The 7,254-nt window shown below is 31.6% G+C and overlaps 1 non-coding gene across 1 annotated transcript; it reads right to left on the reverse strand.

The window, feature by feature from the left end:
* Window positions 1-5,364: 5,364 nt before the first annotated feature.
* LOC112483029 lies at window positions 5,365-5,483 on the reverse strand. The gene has a single exon (XR_003047474.1). It is a non-coding gene; the product is annotated as a 5S ribosomal RNA (ribosomal RNA).
* Between the last annotated feature and the right edge of the window lie 1,771 nt (window positions 5,484-7,254).

Here is a 7,254-nt window from a genome sequence, read left to right on the forward strand (position 1 = left end):
ACAGTTAAAATTAAGACAATAGTAATGAAAAATGTACACTGGGCCATAAAAACTTAAAATAAAAAATGTGAAATATCTCATTAATTTTTTTTATTGATTACAGTTTGATATAATATTTTGGATTTTTCCAATTGAGGAAAACATAAAATCAACTACTAATGAACTATTAGAAATTTAAAATGTGAACTCCATGGTTCACATCATATTTCTATTAGAAGGTACTATATTAGACCAAGTGTCAGCAAACTATGACCTCTTTTTATATGGTCTGCGAGCTAAATACTGTTGCTGGCTCAAAATCAATTGAATTATTGTTTTTATTTTATTAAACTTACAAGTAACATTGTTGTATCTTGCATCTTTACATGTGTCTATACACATTTATATAGACTGAGGATACCAACTCTGCTAGGCCTGTAACATCTACTTCTTGTAGAAACATTTTTCCAAGTTACAAAATATATTGTTAGCATTTTGGAATAGTTAATATCTTCACATGAAATCCAAAGCATGATGACGTTTTCTCATTCAAAAAAAGTAATAAAGTAAAATTTCTTCATTAAGGTACTTTTAAAAATAATTATGTTCTTAAAACTTTTGTTTTGTTATTTAAATTGAGTCTTTTTTTTTTCTAATTTCCGTTACTTTGGCTATGATATTTTTAGTAATTAAAGTTTAATGTATAGGGTAAAACTATATATGTTATATAATTATGTACTTAAAATACTACTTGAAATATGGAAATATTATGTGCACATGCATACAAATGATACTAAGGTTCTAAAGAGAACAAGTCGCAGTATTGGAGAAGAAAATATTTGTGTGTTTTTTTTCCAAGATAATATCTGTGGTCAGTGATTGTCCAAATGTGTATGCTAGTGACATTTAAACAATACGGACATATCTGATCTTTTTGCTTCCTATTCTGTAGAAAAGACATAGCAGAAATCATCCAGAAATAAATAAAGACTAGCTTGAATAAAATTTGAATGAATCTGAGTTGAGAGATCTTAGTTTTAACCCTGGTTCAGTTATGGCAATCTCAAGAGATGCTGGGTAAACCATTTCTTTCTTTCTTTTTTTTCTCTTACAAAATAAGTCATTGGGATGGATGATGTCTTCAGTTTCTTTCTCACTCCATCTTTATTTGCAAATTACACAGTTCATGGTAAAATAATTCTACAAAATAGTCACAAGTCTGCAACGATAGCTTGTATGTGGTATAACTATACAGCACTTCCATACTGAGCTTTAACAATGCTGAAATATATTCACTAATTCAAATAGCTATTTGATCTTTGCCTTGCTATTCTCTATTCTCTGATAATATGTAAGCAAATTAAATGTATTTTTGCTTGGTAAGGCATTTATCATTTTTGAAGTACAATGAATTTAGTGGTTACACAGAAAACTAAAATAGTAGCCTTTCTCCCCAAGTTCAATTTTTTCCTATTTTATCACTGTGAGCAAAGATGCAAAACACAGAACTGATCATGTTTCATATGTGGACTCTGCCACCAAGTTTATTGCTTCCTTTGATCAGTAGTGGTTTTTAAACTTTTTAAAGGTGGGGCAGATGTATAATTCACAGCAAAGGAAGGAATATAGGTATGCTTTCAATAAAAATTATTTTCTAACTTTTTGAACTTCATGAAGTAATTTCAAAAGAGGGGCAAAAAAATTCACTTGTATATGTTTATCAAAACATATATTCATGCTCATGGGACTGAAAAACTGGAAAATTCAAGAAGCTATAGGCACATATGTGCAAAGTGAACCCTCGGAAACAATCCTCAAGAAATCAGCACTGTTACAAATACAGAACTAAATGTAGAGACAAATGAACTAGAGAAAAATACAATATTACTTTCAAATTAAGAGCAGAAATTTTTTTTTTATGTGCTGAGTTTGGAGTAACTCATCCGAATTTTGTTTTTACATCTCTTTCTACAAAAGCATTTAAGCCTACTGATGCCAATTGCTTTGCTCTAAACTGAACCAACTACTAAACAGACTGCCATGAATTTCAAACATGATTAATACTGCCTTCATAAAATTGTATCAACGTAATTCACCACATAGTATATTTAAACTCTTGTGATTCAAATTGCTTTTTTATATGACACTATCAAGATGAGGCCAGCTTTGAAAAAATAATAACTTAATTCTTTTTAGCCACAGAAAAGAAAGGAAATAGAAGCATTGATCATGTTTTAATTGGTTGGCACATTTCCTTTGATCACCATTTCTCAACGTGATGAAAATGCCCTTTCATTTTTGCTGATCTGTCAATATACTTTTTGAACACTGTAAATTGTTCAAAGGAATTTGACATATAAGATGATGATGAAATATTATCTTTCATGTAGCTGTAATGTTCTTACAATTCTAAAGAACTGAGCATTTATAAAGTGTATTTAAATGTCTAAGTTTTGAATCTCCATTATAGCTACCTCTGATACAGAAATACTCCTTTCTGGGCAAGATGGCCAACAAAATTCTAGTCTTTTTATCTTCTGTTGTTGGTTGTATTTTTATTTCCCTTCCCTTCACTTCCCTTCCACACTCTTCAGATGAGTTACTATTTTAAGAATAAATTTTCTTAGTTAAAACCAGTTATAATAAAATGTGTTTTCTTTCCCAACATACCCATTTCCTTGCTTCAAGAGAAGACTTGTGTTTTCAGCTGTCTTGGGAATTTGGTATATAAAAACAGGAAGTACATTTTTTCTATCTGCTACACGGTATGTATAAATTAGGATTTTGATTTATGGATTCTGGATAGCGTGGGAAGACATATAGGCTTGGCACATGCTCAAGTGTCAAAATATTAGAAGCCTGGACATATCTGGAACTTGAATAGGTGCTGAGCCATTGATTAAAAACTGTCAAAATCTCACTGAAGAGTTAAGGATCCAAATGAGACTCCCAAGGACAGAGTCTTAGAGTGACAATCTGTGTGTATGCTTGCTTCTTTTGTCTCACCAAAGGGGCATCCATTCTCCTCTTCTCTTGTTTGGAGTGACTACTCAGTCCTTCTTGGACTTTCTGTGAGCCACAACCCCAGTAGTTCTTACCGTGCTTTATCATAGAACTGAGCCTCCAAGTGAGCTATGCCCTCTAGGGAGTCTGTTCTGAGATAGTAACTAGGTTAGTCCTCTAATAAACCAGTTGGCATGCCTAAAGTAACTATGTCTCACTTGGTCCATTTGCCAACTTCAGAAGACAAGACAGAGGACCTAGGAGGTAGGGAGAACTTTGCAGGAATCCATGTGAAAGACGATAGCTGAGGAAATGTGACAGATGAGTAGATGGCAAGAGAGGAATCTTGATTTCTCTTATCCTGGCTTACAATATGTTTAAGTAAAAAAAAAAAAAAGCAAGGGCCATCTTCTGGGAATGAGGATGGAAGAGGAGATGCTGAGACTGAAAGACAGAAAAAAAGGATGAGAAACAGTAGTCAACTAAAGGGGAAGAGAGCATAAAAGTGTGAGTGGCCTAGGGACTTACAACGTATCTGCCTGGAGGCATTGAGGGGAACTCATGCTCATAATCATCAACTTGAATTGGGTTTAATAATTGTTTCTGCAAGTTTTTCCTCAGTCGCTTCAGCCTCAGAAGATTAAATTATGTGTTTGTGAGTATGGGTGTGTTTTTTTATAAGGAAGAGGATGGGTAAAATAAAATAGGGAGACAATTTAAAATTATTCTCTACCTTTTCATCATAGTTGCATAATTTTCCTCTAGCATTAATAATTTGTTCCCTTTGTCTAAGGCATACATTTTATAACTATTTATTTTGTAGTTAGTTAATTTATGTGCTTTTATAATTAAAGTAGCAATTATATTAGCTATTTGGAAGGCATCCTCACTATAAAAATTAGTATATTTAAAAATAGTCAAAAATTCAGAAAGCATAAAAGTTGGCCTATAAACATAAAAAAATCTTAGTGTTGCAGAGTTATTGTCTTCTCAATGAGTTTTAGTTAAATAATATCATGAACATGATGAAAATAAAAAAAAAAAAAATTGCCAAGAGCTCCTTAAAGAAAGATTTGTCTATTTACAGAAAGTATCTAGTAGTTGTTAGAGTGATAAACGCATCCTTGGATTAACTCCATATGTTTTCCCCTCTAAAGCTGACCAGCGCTTCAAACTCCAAGGAAGGAAGAGCCTGCAGTTTCCTGGATGTAGAGTAACAGGATGGATGGGCAGCCATGCTGCAGAAATGCCTGAGAGAGCGCTCCATAAGCAAAGGCAAAGATAAAAAGAGAAATTACCCAACTAAAGTCTCACAAAAGGAAAGTCAGCCTCATCTTAAAACAGCATAACAAAGACACTAAATGTTCTAACAAGTCCAACTATATTTCTGAAAGTAATAAAGCAGTATATTAAAGAATAATACACTGTATATAGAGTTTAAACTAAACAAAAAAGAAAGAATGGCTCTTTATTATCAGTATGGTTATTCCTATTATTGTTGAGAAATCTACAGACACAATTTATTACATCAATATGTAAAAAAACTAGTAAATTTATATAATCATCTTAACATGTGAAATAGGTATTTGATTCAATAAAAAAAGCTACTAGTATTTTTGTGCAAAAGTGACAGAGAAAAATTTCTTTATTGTAATGCTATCTATTTTAAAAATAGTAACTAACAACCTAAAGGTTAAAATACTATATATTTCACTTCTGTTAAAAATAAAGCCTTTATTACACCCGATATTATCCCAGAGGATATAGTCTACATAACAGAAAAAATACCATAACTAATAAACTTGATAAGCCAAAAAACCTACGAGGATATTTAGACAGCCGTAACTACTTAAGAAATTCTGTATATTATATATAATTAAAATTTATATTATATAGATCAGAAAGTCATAATATTTAGAAATTTTAATAAAGTCAATGCTCTTAATTTTTGGTTTGTTTTTGTGATGCTTCCATTTTGGATCTATAATAATGTGGACTAGGGTTTTTCATATTAACACAATGCTTTGCTCCATGAATTAGATTCTGCTTAGTATTACAAAATTGATACTCTAAAATACTGTTTCATTCTCTTAACTGTTACTTAATATTTTTGTATATTAATTTATAAGAAAGATTGTTCTTCGCTTCCTTTTATTGTAGTTATCTTCTGTTATAAACATAATTACGGTTCAGAATATGCCCTAGGTTGCACTATATAAATTTTGGATAATATGTGCAATTTTGTCTAATTTAATTAATTTTAATTTAAAATTAAACTTTATTTATTATTATTTTTTTTTAGGTGAGGCAAAACTTGGTTGACCTTACAGATTGCAAGGACCATGTCAGCTTACAATCTCTTATCATTTTTATTTATTTTTATGCCTACAGCACCTGGTCTTCCTAGGTGGTCTCCCATCCAAGTACTAACCAGGCCCAATCCTGCTTAGCTTCTGAGATCAGATGGGATCGAGCTTGTTCAGGATAGCATGGCCGTAGACCCTAAAATTAAACTTTAAAAAAATCACTGTAACTACACAAATGACAAACAACAACTGTGAATATTTGGGTGTACAGAAAATCTCACATGTCTTATCATTCTTCATTTGTACAACCTTTTGTCTTTGTACTTTATCTTCTTTCTTTTCCATTTCTCTCTTTTCCCCTCCCAGCTTTCTAAAACACTTTTACAGAGTTGATCTCACTTTGCACCTAGATAGTCTATAAATTACACGAGACTTCTGGAAATTGTGATGGATCATTTAAAACTATTTGTTCTGTCTTTTTTTGATACTGATCATCTCCCCATCCCAATTTCTATGGTACTTTAATATGCCACCTTTTAATGCCTGTGTTTTCTCATATTTGAATAAGGTAAAATAAATCTTGGTTAAGCAGTGCCAAAAGAGGTGTCTGATTTAAACTTTAAATTGTTTCTGTCTATATGAGTGACAGTCTTGCTATAATCAGAAGACATAATCTTTTATGGAGGTAAAGTAATTTGTGAAAATGTTACTTGATTTGGAAGAATGATAAAATAACCAAACCAGTGCTTTGTTAACAACTTGCTTCTATTACCTATAATGAAATTAATAAAACTTTGTATTCAGGAAGATAAAATATTTTAAGTAGATTTTCTGCATGTTATAATCCAGATAGTTCCACCTTTCACACTTTTGCCAAAGACTTGCTTTATCAAGAGGTTAAGGGAGAGGCTGTGGCAGAGCACTGGAGATTGCGCATGAGTGGTGGGGTTTTACACCCTTGTTATACGAATGCATGTACATACAAATGTGTTTATTTAGCACAGGCTACAAAGGCATAGACTTGTGTTTCTGGCCCTAAGTAGAGCTCTCTAGCATTTAGGAAGAGATGGTTAGACTGACTTTTATTTCTTTCTTTAGCATAATTAAAACTATATTTCCACATAGTCAAGTCTTTTCACTAGAGACTTTATTAAGCCTAAAGTTCAAAGTTGCCTGGTTACTTATTCTATTGTGTACCATTGTCTCCTGTGTGTCTTTTCCTCAGATACCTGAAGGGAAGGGATCACTGGAGGAGAACAAGAACGCATCAAGATATTTTAGTCCAAGGTTTACTATTATTTCTATATAAATCCCTCGTCACATGACTTGTATTGCCATAGATTTTGATGCACTCAGGCAAGGATGATTAGTAAGCCTTGCTTGAAATGCAAAAACAGAGCAAGAACTTTTATTAAATAACCGATTTAATCCAATTTGTTAAATATTGCAAAAAAATGCCATGTGGCTGTTAAAACTGATCTTTATTTTTTAACTAGTGTTCCAAGTGTTAATTATTGAAGTAAATAAAGATGTGAGAAACATTTTTTCTAATGTGTGCATAGTTGATGAAATTAACATGTCTTCATTCCCCAAGCCTTTTTATTAAGGTTGTCATAGACATACAAATAAATGCCATGAATTAGCTCATTCTTCTCCATCCTTCATTCCAAAGAACTTAAAGTAAAATTACCTTAACTTTTTTATATTTATTACATATAATTAATACATGTAATCATACACTGTAACATGATAACATATTAAAATTATATTTTGTATATATTACATTGAATAAATGTATGAAAATTAATTCCATCTGTTACTTTTACTTTTAAATGTGGTCACTAGGAAATATAAATTGCATGTACACCTTTTACTTTTGGCTCACATTATATTTTTATTGGATATCTCTGTTCCAGATATGTAGATAATAGAGTAAAGATTTAGGTATGGATATACACATAGATAT

Source organism: Pteropus alecto, unplaced genomic scaffold (genome assembly GCF_000325575.1).
Source record: "Pteropus alecto unplaced genomic scaffold, ASM32557v1 scaffold100, whole genome shotgun sequence".
Taxonomy (NCBI): domain Eukaryota; kingdom Metazoa; phylum Chordata; class Mammalia; order Chiroptera; family Pteropodidae; genus Pteropus; species Pteropus alecto.